This window comes from Cornus florida, unplaced genomic scaffold (genome assembly GCF_030987335.1).
Source record: "Cornus florida cultivar Cherokee Brave unplaced genomic scaffold, ASM3098733v1 CherokeeBrave_3.0.0_Hap2_Chr09, whole genome shotgun sequence".
Taxonomy (NCBI): Eukaryota; Viridiplantae; Streptophyta; class Magnoliopsida; order Cornales; family Cornaceae; genus Cornus; species Cornus florida.
In genome coordinates, this window is record NW_026775579.1 from 5,905,729 (window position 1) to 5,916,791 (window position 11,063).

At 36.2% G+C, this 11,063-nt stretch overlaps 1 non-coding gene across 1 annotated transcript; it reads right to left on the bottom strand.

The window, feature by feature from the left end:
• Positions 1-5,885: 5,885 nt before the first annotated feature.
• Positions 5,886-5,992, bottom strand: LOC132275798 (small nucleolar RNA R71). The gene has a single exon (XR_009470745.1). It is a non-coding gene; the product is annotated as a small nucleolar RNA R71 (small nucleolar RNA).
• Between the last annotated feature and the right edge of the window lie 5,071 nt (positions 5,993-11,063).

The following is an 11,063-nucleotide window of genomic DNA, read 5'->3' on the forward strand; positions in this document are numbered from 1 at the left end:
TTTTTTAATTTCCTTCCATGTAGTTGGATAGAAAACTCAATTTTAAGGGGGGGTTTCTTTTTCGTGTTTTTCCAGAAAATGTCATCTCAAACCCGAAAACCCCGCGTCAAATCTGATTTCCTGTGCGCATCTGCACTATTTGAAAAAGTTGGTTGTAAGGGCATTTTGGGAATTTCATGTCAAAACTAAAATTTTCTTTTGACATTGACCATTATGCCCTTGGGACTATTTTTGTCCGATTTTCTTGTAAATCGTTTCCGCTACTTTGTTTTGAGTTCCGTGACTTCACGGGAAGTCATGGATGTGTCTCGAGAACAATTTACATTCTAGGGACGTTATTTTCATATAAAATGACTATTTTGCCCCTGGGGGCTTATTTGTCATATTTTCAATCTTTTGCTTCTGCATCAGTTCTCATTGAGTTCCACGACCTTATGGAAGGTCACTTTGACTTCTTAGAGTCTTGTTTTCTGTTTTTGCTTTTGTATTTTGGATCCGTTATTGGATCATCCTTTCGGTTCATCACTGACGCACTGGCCTAAAAATCAGGGCCGTCACAAAGTTAAAATTGATATCATTCATGGGAGAGGGGGAGAACACTTGATCATTGCGTTTACTATGCATTAAATTTTTGGCATTATAAGCTTAATTTCATTGCTACTTTATACTTTTGTTTATCATTTTTTATTAAGCTTCACGGGTAGTTTTTGTTTGAGCTGATGTACAGATTGCAGTTTAAAGATGCTACAAGTGTTGAAGCTTTATGTGGTTCAAAAAGGGTTCTGCTTTTATAAACTTTTGACAATCATTGTAATTTCCTTTTTCTGCTTAGTTAGATTACATGTTGGTTTTAAGGTTTTTATCGAAATCATGATTTAAGGCATCAAAATCCTAATCGGGCCTCGATTTGATGTATATTTCACAACCGAAGGGTGGAACCAAATCATGTTTTAAACTGGGCCAGTTTTTGATTGATTATTCTTTTTTTCTTCGTTCGTTACAAAAGTAAATTCCAAGAAAAAGAAAAACAAAGAAAGATAAAGAATTAAAAAATAATAATGAAAATAATAATACTTAAAAGGAAAAAATCTGAAAAGTGATCAATCAATATGTATTTTCATATTGGTCAAACACAAAATTGCAAAGAACAAAGTACTCCAAACTTGAAAATGATCTTTCGTGATTTTACCTCATTTTACATTAATTTTGATTTTTTAATATCTTCTTCTTCTTTTTTTTCTTCATTACGCTGAATATATGCATCTTCAAAGTCCTCTATCATAGGAGTTCCCACCTTTTATGGATGGCTGGAAGCAGCGTTAAAACCTCTCAACACTTTAAGGCTAGCCAGCCACACAAACTAATAGAAATATATATAGTAAAAGCTCCCTTAATTTTTAAAGAGCCCTTGCAACTTTAATTGCAAATACTGATTTATTATACATATAAATATTATATTTTGCAAAAGATTTCGGAATCTGAGGCTTTATATAATAAACAACCACCATGCACCCCGGCAGCATCTTAGGAGAACATCCACGCGGCAAGTGTCGAGGCCATCCCATGTAGCCTATGATCTTGAGATTTGAAGAGAAGATCTCTTTTTAGGTCCCTATTGAATGCGTGTGATTTGACAAGATTCTTGGCTTAAGATTTAAGATGGGATTAGTTAAGAACTAGAAAGGCGAATTGTATAAAGCATGAAAACCCTAGCTAATAAAATTATTTTTTTTGTTGTTGACAGAACCAAAGAGCATAGTTAAAGGCCAAATATAAATATATATAAATATATATAGGGATGAGGAAAAGTAGTGGGAATCGAAAAACAATCCCAACATGAGCAGCTTATTGGCTTAACAAGTGATTGTGGGCTGCACATGAGAAAGCCATTGCATGCTATGCTTTGGTCTCATCCGAGGATGAGAACAATGCTTTAATATACTCTGGGATGATGAGAACAATGCTTTAGAAAGGTATGTGAGTGTGTGAACACTTTGGAAATTTGAAGTTTTTAGGAAGTTTACATTCTACCCAATTTAAACTAGTAAAAAAATTAAACAATAGGTTCAACATTGTGGACATTCAAGACTGGTCATCTTAAACCGGTAGGAGATTCCTAAACTGGTTCAAGAATCACGAAGGATTCTTCACTGGACATCTTGAACTGGTAGCAATTCCTAAACCGTTTCAAGATTTCAAATCTGTTTAGGTAACTTTAGTTTTCTGGTCTATTTTGATTCCTATTTGGTCTAGACTTCCTTCCAAAAAATTATGCACAAATTTGACTTGTTTTACAAGTACATGTATTCTTAGGTCTTCCAAACTTCTATACAATCTCTTTTTCATTCAACATTGAGGGATGCCTTTGAGGAACAAAAAATTATTATTTTGAGAAAGCCTTTTGAGAGATATTTTTTCAAAAAATCAAATGTGATTTTTCTGATTTTATTTTAGAGAGCACACACAGATATAAATGAGTGATTTAGTTATGTTGTTCTCTATCTCATCGGAATTGAAGCATAAATGAAAATTCAGAGATTCCGAAAAGCAAATATATTTTTTCTACATTAAATTTATATTTTGAAGAAAATGGGTGAAGCGATCACACTTTGAAATGGTCAAAGCATTTGAGGAGTGTTGTTTAATCTAGTAGCAATCCTTCTACAGAGATCAAGAGTAAGCCTGGAGTCAAGAGCTGTTAAACGGGATGTCGCAAAGCTAGAGGATTATCAACAATTGGTTTTTGGTAGAATGATAGGATGTGAACCTGAGTCAGAATCCGTTATACTTTGTTTAATACATAATGGATCATTTTGCTCTGGACTGCACAGTCCATGAGGCTTTTCCCACAACAATTGGTCTATTATGACAATTAGGGTTTCCTCGCTAAAAATTCTGGTGTCATCTCTCTAACTCTACTTGCTTTACTTTTCAGTGTTTATTTTTGTGATTGTGGATGTTTAATTAATCATATTTCTTCAGTAATTTAATCAATCACAAAAAAAAAAAAAAAAAGAAAAAAAACCTGAGCAAGTTGACTTATTAATTGATAAGTGCTTAAATGTTGCACATTTCAGCACTTAAACTAGGGTATTTTAATTTTGGTTCACTAAAGCCTTTTTGGAGTCAAGCAAAGACATTTGGAAAAAGTTCAAAAAATGGCAAAAAGAGTTCGCAGCCCATTGCTAATAAAGTGTGCTTATTCTTCAAAAGCAGTCAATTCTACCTTTCTCGGGTCTTTGATGATGTTCCCAAAGATGAAGAAGCAAACCAATTATCCCGAGGCCAAAATGGAGCTAAATAAGGTGAAAAATGAAATTTCAACTCTAGGGGATCGAATCCCCCGAAGTGTGGGATCGATCCGCCACTATTCACAGAACTAAAAATGCCCTTGGGGGATCGATCCCCAAGGCTGGGGGATCGATCCCCCAGCACCTGGCAACATTACGGGATTGATGTTTACTTGGCTATGGGATTTTATTGTTTTGGGCTTATTTTGTAACTTATTGGTCTCCAATAAGGCTTATTTAAGGAGACAACACACATTAGTTTTGGGGGGTGAATGTTATTATTTTGATATCGATATTCTCTCTCTGAAAAATGAGAAAGAGGAGAAACGAAGAACAGGCTAGGGTTTGGAAGAAAAAGCTCAGAGATGATGAATTCAAGGATGGAGATTTTTCTGTCTTCAACTCCATCAACCATGAATGGATGATTCTTCTACTTAGGGTTGGATAAACCCTAAGCATGTAACCTATTCTTTCTCTTTTCATACTTTTTAGGGATTTATTTATGTAATTGATGTATAGGCTTGAATAACATGATTTAATTCTTTCAATTGTTTATTCGTATTAATCTCATATTGTCTTATGTGTTATTGATGAATAAACAAGCTTTACACTTGAATTCCTTGTAAATTGATTCTTGTGATGTCTATGCATGTGGCTAATTAGTTGTATTTGTATTCCAATTTGATGGATAATTTTTCTACTAGATGGATTGTACTACACAGTTAATTTAATTAGGTTAAATTCTTGTTGAATTTGGTTAATTTTAGACTTAAATTGTTTAATTGCCTGTGTTTGAAATCCATGCTTATACATTATCCTCTAGATTAATGTAGGCTATAATTGTAACTTGAATTGATGGACCATTCTTTGGATTGGTGAATTGCACTACACTTAGTTTATCTATCATTAGGTAGGCAATTCAAGCTTGAAATTGATGCTTCATACTTTTCTTTCTAAATATTAGCTACATTAGAATTACAATTAATTGTTCCCCCAATTAGTTGAAAGTGTGTGAGTTAAGGAATATGCTTAGTGGTGAATCCTACACCCTAAGTCTCTTTCCTAATCTTTAAACTCTATTATTTTATTGCAATCATTTAGATTAAAATTAGTTCTAATCACAAAACAAAAACTCTTTTTAGCAATCACATAGGTACTAAAGTAGAATTCAATTCCAAAAATCAATATTGTTTAGATCTCTTGGGACGATCTCTGCTCGCTTCATACTCCATAGTATAAGTGTTTAGTTGTTTTATAAATTTTAAAATATGGTGCCCACTTGACATTATTTCAAAACCTTAAGTGTTGTGCATTATTTTATGCACACGCTCGGTCGCATCATAATTTTGGCGCCGTTGACGGGGATCTAACGGTTTTAAAGAATTGAATTAGACATTAGTTCTTTGTTGATTGTTTACTTGAAAGTCATTTTAATTTTTATTTTCTCAATTGATTTGTCAATTAGGTACTTGAAACAAAGTGGAGCAAACACTGGATTTAGAAGCAATTAAAAAAAAAAAAAAATTTGAAGTTGTTTAAGGAACATTTGTAAGTTTCTCTTTAATTTTTGTGCTTAATTGTTTACTGTCTTGCATGCTTTGGACTGCCCAATTGGAGGCTTAATTTGAATTGTTTTATTTTTAAGTCCAAGCATACCTTCTTGTAGAAGGCATCAGCCCGTGTGGAGGCATTTATTTGTTTTAAGTGCATTGATATTATTGAGGAGTTTGGGAACATCGTATGTGGAAGTTGAAAAATTGAAATGTTGATGTGTTGACTTATTCTAGTGCATGCATGGTCGTAGATCACTTAATTGTCCTCTTGCTCCTGTAAATCAAAATCTCGAAGTTTTCCTTCGGCGTTTAAGAGGTAGGACTAGGGATAGTCATCCTAATCTTCCAACTTTTGATCTTTCGTCACTTTTAATGGAAGACCCAATAGATCCAATTGTAGATCCCATTGAAGATCTTGGTCATGTGGATCATAATGGTGTACACCACCCACCACAAGTTCATATTTTGGATCCTCAAGGTGTGCATCCACCCTTGGGAATGCCACGACCAATCAATCCTGTTGTACAACAACCTAATCTAGGGATGCCAAGGCCAAATGTTGTTCCCCCAATTGGTGAGCAACAACAATAATATGTTCAAATGGCATACCCTCAACAAGGTCAAATAGCATACCATCATCAAGGTCAAATGCCATATCCTCCTCTCAATCCTCTCAATCCTCCAATGCTCCTTAGGGATCGTTACACTCCAAATCAATATAATACACCCACTTGCATTCAATTGCCAAATTTTCGTGCTCATCATTATGAGATTAAGGCTTCCACCATTAACATGTGCCCCCTTTTCTATGGGTTAAGCAATGAAGAACCTTATAAATATTTAGATGAGTTCTTGGAAGTTTGTTCCATCGTGAAAATTACGGATGTTCTAGAAGAAGTCCTAAAAATGAAGCTTTTCCCTTTCACTCTTTGGGATAAAGCTAAATATTGGTTTAACAACTTGCAGTCAAATACAATCACCTCTTAGGCACAATTGCAACAAGAGTTCCTAAAAAAAGTACTATCCCGCAAGTCAAACTGATTCAATGAGAACTTCCATTCGTGAATTTAAACAAGAAGAAGAAGAACCCCTTCATAAAGCATGGAAACGTTTGAATGACTTGCTACAGAAGTGTCCACATCATGACATTCCTAAGTGGCAATTGGTTTAATGTTTCTTTTCAAGTTTATCCGATGCTAATAAGGGCATTGTTGATGCTTCCTGTGGTGGAAGCTACATAGAAAGAAATAAAGATGAAATTTGGCATCTCTTTGAAAAAATGAGTGAAAACTCAATGCATAGATCTTCATCTTCTAGGGGTGGTCACCTAGCAAATGTGGGAGGAAAGAAAGCTCTAAATCAAATAGACTCTTCCATGGAAATTGCCACTGAGGTCAAAAATCTTACTCAAAGGTTTGATACATTCCTTTTGAATCAAGGACTAGCAATTCAATCTTATCCTTATCAGTCAGGTGAAATGTGCATGACTTGTTCTAGTTACACTCACCATACTTCAAATTGCCCACTTGGATAAATCATACCAAGTGAGTCTAAAGAATAAGCAAATACAGCTTTCATTCATCAAGGGAATGGTGGGTTGTCGCCAACAGTTTGTGGGATACCACCAAAAGGTATTGGTGTAGAGCTATGATGAATGTGGCCAAGTTTTACATTTAGAAATTGCCACTACTACCTTTCACTAAAAATATAACTAGGGCAAGTAGGGATCGTCCCAAGGGATTGGTGGGTCGTACAAGGTTAAGGAATCAAGATTAGGGTTAGTAGGTCGAGTGATCAAAAGATTGGTTGGTGGTTGAATTACGCTAAAATGCAATTTAAACTAAAGTAAACAATAATGCAATAAAGAGAACAAAAGAGAAAGGGAAATCTTGGGGTTTAGAGATCACCACTAAGCATAGCTTATCTACACCCTTAGTGAATGATTAATGAGGGGAAAAACTTGTATTGCAACAAAGAGTGTGTGTGTGGTTGTTTCAACAAGCATGGATAACAAATTAAGCATATATTGTCTAAGCAACATGGTGGATAGTACAACATATCAAATTAAGCCATTAATCCTTTCTTTAAGCTCACAACCAAACACATCACAAGATTAGAGATATATATTGCTTGCTTTCATAAGTATGGAACATCAAACAACAAGTATGGATTGTCCTCCCATTTAACAACTACACTACAACTAAGCTAATGACATGAAATTAACTAATTAAACTAAAGGAGTGGTATAATCCATCAAGAAATGAGTATGAACCATCAAATAAACCACAAGAACATTCCATTAGGCACTATGTCTTGACAATATCTAGATCTATAGCATTAATACACATAGACATGCATCAACAACACAAGAGATAGAGACAAACACATGAACATCTATTCTAGCATACATAGACACATGGATAGAATGAAATGATCAATTGGAAGCATTAAACCATATAAATCATTGAATAAACAAGATCTACATATATATAAGTGTCAAAACATGTATCATAATATAAATCCCCTCAAAAATACATAAATCAACATGTAGAAAGCATGCTTAGGGATAACTCTAGTCCCAAGAGGATGTCTAGCCACTCATGGATGGTGTCCTCCAACCCTCAAGGGTAAGCTCCATGGAAGAAATCTGCTCCTTGGTTGATGAAGAACTCCAAGCTTGTCTCTAGCCTCCTCCTCTCCTTTGCTTCCTTGCTAAGATATGAAAATTGTGCCTCTCCCCTCTCTCCAAGTATATCTCAAAAAGTGGCTCATATTCCTTATATAGGTAGGTCAAATATCACCCCAAATGAGCTGGGCTTGTACACCAAATATTCCTCCAATGATTGGATATAAGACAACTTTTAATGAGCTGGAATTTGGATTTTCTTGGGATTTGGGAAGTTCGATCGATCGAACTTATGGTGAGATCGATCGAGCATGGCTGAGATCTATCGAATTGAAGCTGGATCGATCCTCTATAGTGGCGCCTTTTTGGATAAAAACAAATCTAAGATATTTTGAAGATATTTTTCGGAAAAGGACAAAAGTGGTTGGTAGGGTGGTACAGCTAGATAAGATCAATCATTTGGATAAGGACAAGATAGTTTGATCGATCAGAGAATGAAGTTGGATTGATCGAACTTTGAGATCTTTGAATAGGGACAAACATGGCTTAGATCCATCTTAAAGTGCTGAGATCGATGAAAGTTCGATCGATCGAACTTTTCTTGAGATCGATCGAAGTTGCTGAAATTCCACCCTTTGCTTCCTTTTGCTCTACTTTGCTCCTTTCTTTGATTCATCCGAGAATTGCTTCATTTCTGCTCTTATTTGGCTGAGTTAGCTTATTTTAAGGATAAGTACCTAAAAATGGAAATAACATGAAATCAATACAAAGCGGGAAAATAAGATAGATAAAGGTTCTAAAATACCTAAGCTTAAGGGGTTTAAATGCGCACTTTTCAGCGCTCATTAGGGAACAACCCTTATTCCAATACTTACAATCCGGGGTGAAAAAATCATCCAAACTTTGCATGAAGAAATCAAGGAGACGGTGCAAACTTTCCTCAAACTCAAGGCTACCGAGCAAAGTATGTTCCCTCACATCTCCAAAATCAAAATCAGAATTCTCAAGGTTACCGTCCTTCATTCTATCCTCACAATGTGAATCAATAGTCTCATCCTCAAGCATCAAATCTCAATACTCTCATCCTCAAGCATTAAATTCTCAATCTTACTATAATCCAAATCAAGCGCCTCCTAAGAGTCCCGCTTTGGAGGACAATGTCTTGCAAGCCTTAGGTGATCTTCGAAAAGATAATCAATTATTTCATTCTCACTCTCAATCAATTGTAAAGCTTGAAGCTCAAATCGAGCAATTAGCTAATTCTTTAAATGTGAGAGAGAAAGGTAAGTTGCCTAGTTAAACTTAAACCAATCCTAAGGGGTAATTTATGGAGCAAGCAAGTCCTCATCGGAATTTTCTGGAAATGAGCAAGTTGAAGCAATTACTACCTTGAGGAGTGGTAGGAAAGTGGATAATAAGGTAGAGATACCTCAGGAGGATAGTGAATTGCCACAACCTAGTGGTTGCATCCATCCCATTCAAAATCATATTCTTACTCCCTCGGATGTTAGTGGTTCCAAAAAGGACATTCCATCATCTTCATCATCATCTCCCCAATTAGAGAAGCCTTATGAGCCAAAAGCTCCAATTCCTCAAGCTTTGAGAGAGACTTCATTAGTTGGGAGACAAGAAGGAAAAATTCATGACATGATGGAAGTGTTTAAACAAATGAAAATTAATCTTCCTCTTCTAGATGCGATTAGGCAAATTCCACCATATGCAAAGTTTTTGAAGGACTTATGCATACAAAAGAGGAAGAGCAAGGGAAGGGACCTTAAGAAAGTACTTTTAAAGAAACAAGTGAGTTCCATCATTCTGTCTAACACTCCTCCTAAGTTCAAGGATCCAGGTGCATTAACCATTTCTTGTGTTATTGGAAACCAAGAGGTTCGTAGAGCTCTCTTTGATTTAGGTGCAAGTATCAATCTCATTCCATACTCTGTTTACTTGCAATTAGGATTAGGGGACTTGAAGCCAACATTGGTAGTAATCCAACTAGCCGATAGATCAATTAAGAAACCGAGGGGAATTGTTGAGGACATCCTGATTAAGGTTGATAAATTTTATTTTCCGGTTGATTTTGTGGTACATGATATTAAACCAGTCCCTAATCTTACCAATCATATTCCAGTCATCCTAGGAAGACCATTCCTTGCCACCACCAATGCCACCATTAATTGCAGATCCAGCATTATAGACATCTCATTTGGCAACATGATGGTTAAGCTTAATGTACTTAATGCAAGTCAACATCCCACAGATGAAGATGAGTGTTTCCTAGTGGATGTCTTAGATGAAATCATAGAGGAGACTCTTCCCTCTACTCTCTCTAAGGACCCTCTTGAGGCATGCCTTTGTGAAATGTTTGAAAGTTATGATTTTGACACAGAAGGATCCATAGGTGAGGTGAATGCTTTGATGAACTTTGTGGCGACTTTGGATTTCCCACCTTGGAAATGCAAGAAAGAACCTCTTCCTTCACTCTCTAGTACTCCACCGGTTCCTTCTCTCATCTCTCCTCCTACTCTTGAGCTTAAGCCTCTTCCATCCAATCTCATATACGCCTTCTTAGGCCCAAAAGAGACTCTTCTGGTCACCATTGCTTCAAATCTTGAAAATGACCAAGAGAATGATCTTTTGGAAGTGCTTAAAGTTAACGAAGAAGCTATTGGATGGAGTGTGGCTGACCTAAAAGGCATTGACCCTTCTATTTGTATGCATCGCATACACATGGAAGAGGATGAAAGGCCATTTAGGGATGCTTAAAGGAGATTGAACCCAAATATGAAGGAAGTTGTCATGAAGGAGGTTGTGAAACTTTTAGATTCGGGAATCATTTATCCTATCTCTGATTCCAAGTGGGTTAGTCCAACTCAAGTGGTTCCCAAAAAGTCAAGAATCACAGTTGTTAAAAATGCTAAGGGTAATCTTATTCGAAACGCACTGCTACTTCATAATGTGTTTGCACAGATTACCGAAAGCTGAATTCTGCCACTAGGAAAGACCATTTTCCATTGCCTTTCATTGACCAAATCTTGAAAAGATTGGCCAGACAATAATACTATTGCTTCCTAGATGGTTACTCGGGGTACAATCAAGTGGCCATCGATCCATTGGATCAAGAAAAAACCACTTTCACATATCCCTTCGGTACATTTGCTTATCAATGGATGCCTTTTGGATTGTGCAATGCTCCTGCCACTTTCCAAAGGTGTATGATATCAATTTTTTAGGACATGGTGGAGAAGTATTTAGAAGTCTTCATGGATGACTTCTCGGTTTTTGGGTCTTTATTTGATTCGTGTCTCCAAAATCTCGAAAAAGTGCTTCAAAGATGTCGTAAGACTAATCTTGTGTTAAGTTGGGAAAAGAGCTATTTCATGGTTTAAGAAGAAATCATGCTTGGACATGTCACTTCTAAAAGAGGGATAGAAGTAGATAGAGCGAAAGTTGAGCTGATTTCTGAATTGTCTCCACCTACTATGGTGAGAGAAATCCGCTCCTTTCTATGACATGCTGGTTTTTATCGTCGGTTCATCAAAGACTTTAGCAAAATTGCTAGACCCTTATGCAACCTTCTTGCCAAGGAGACTC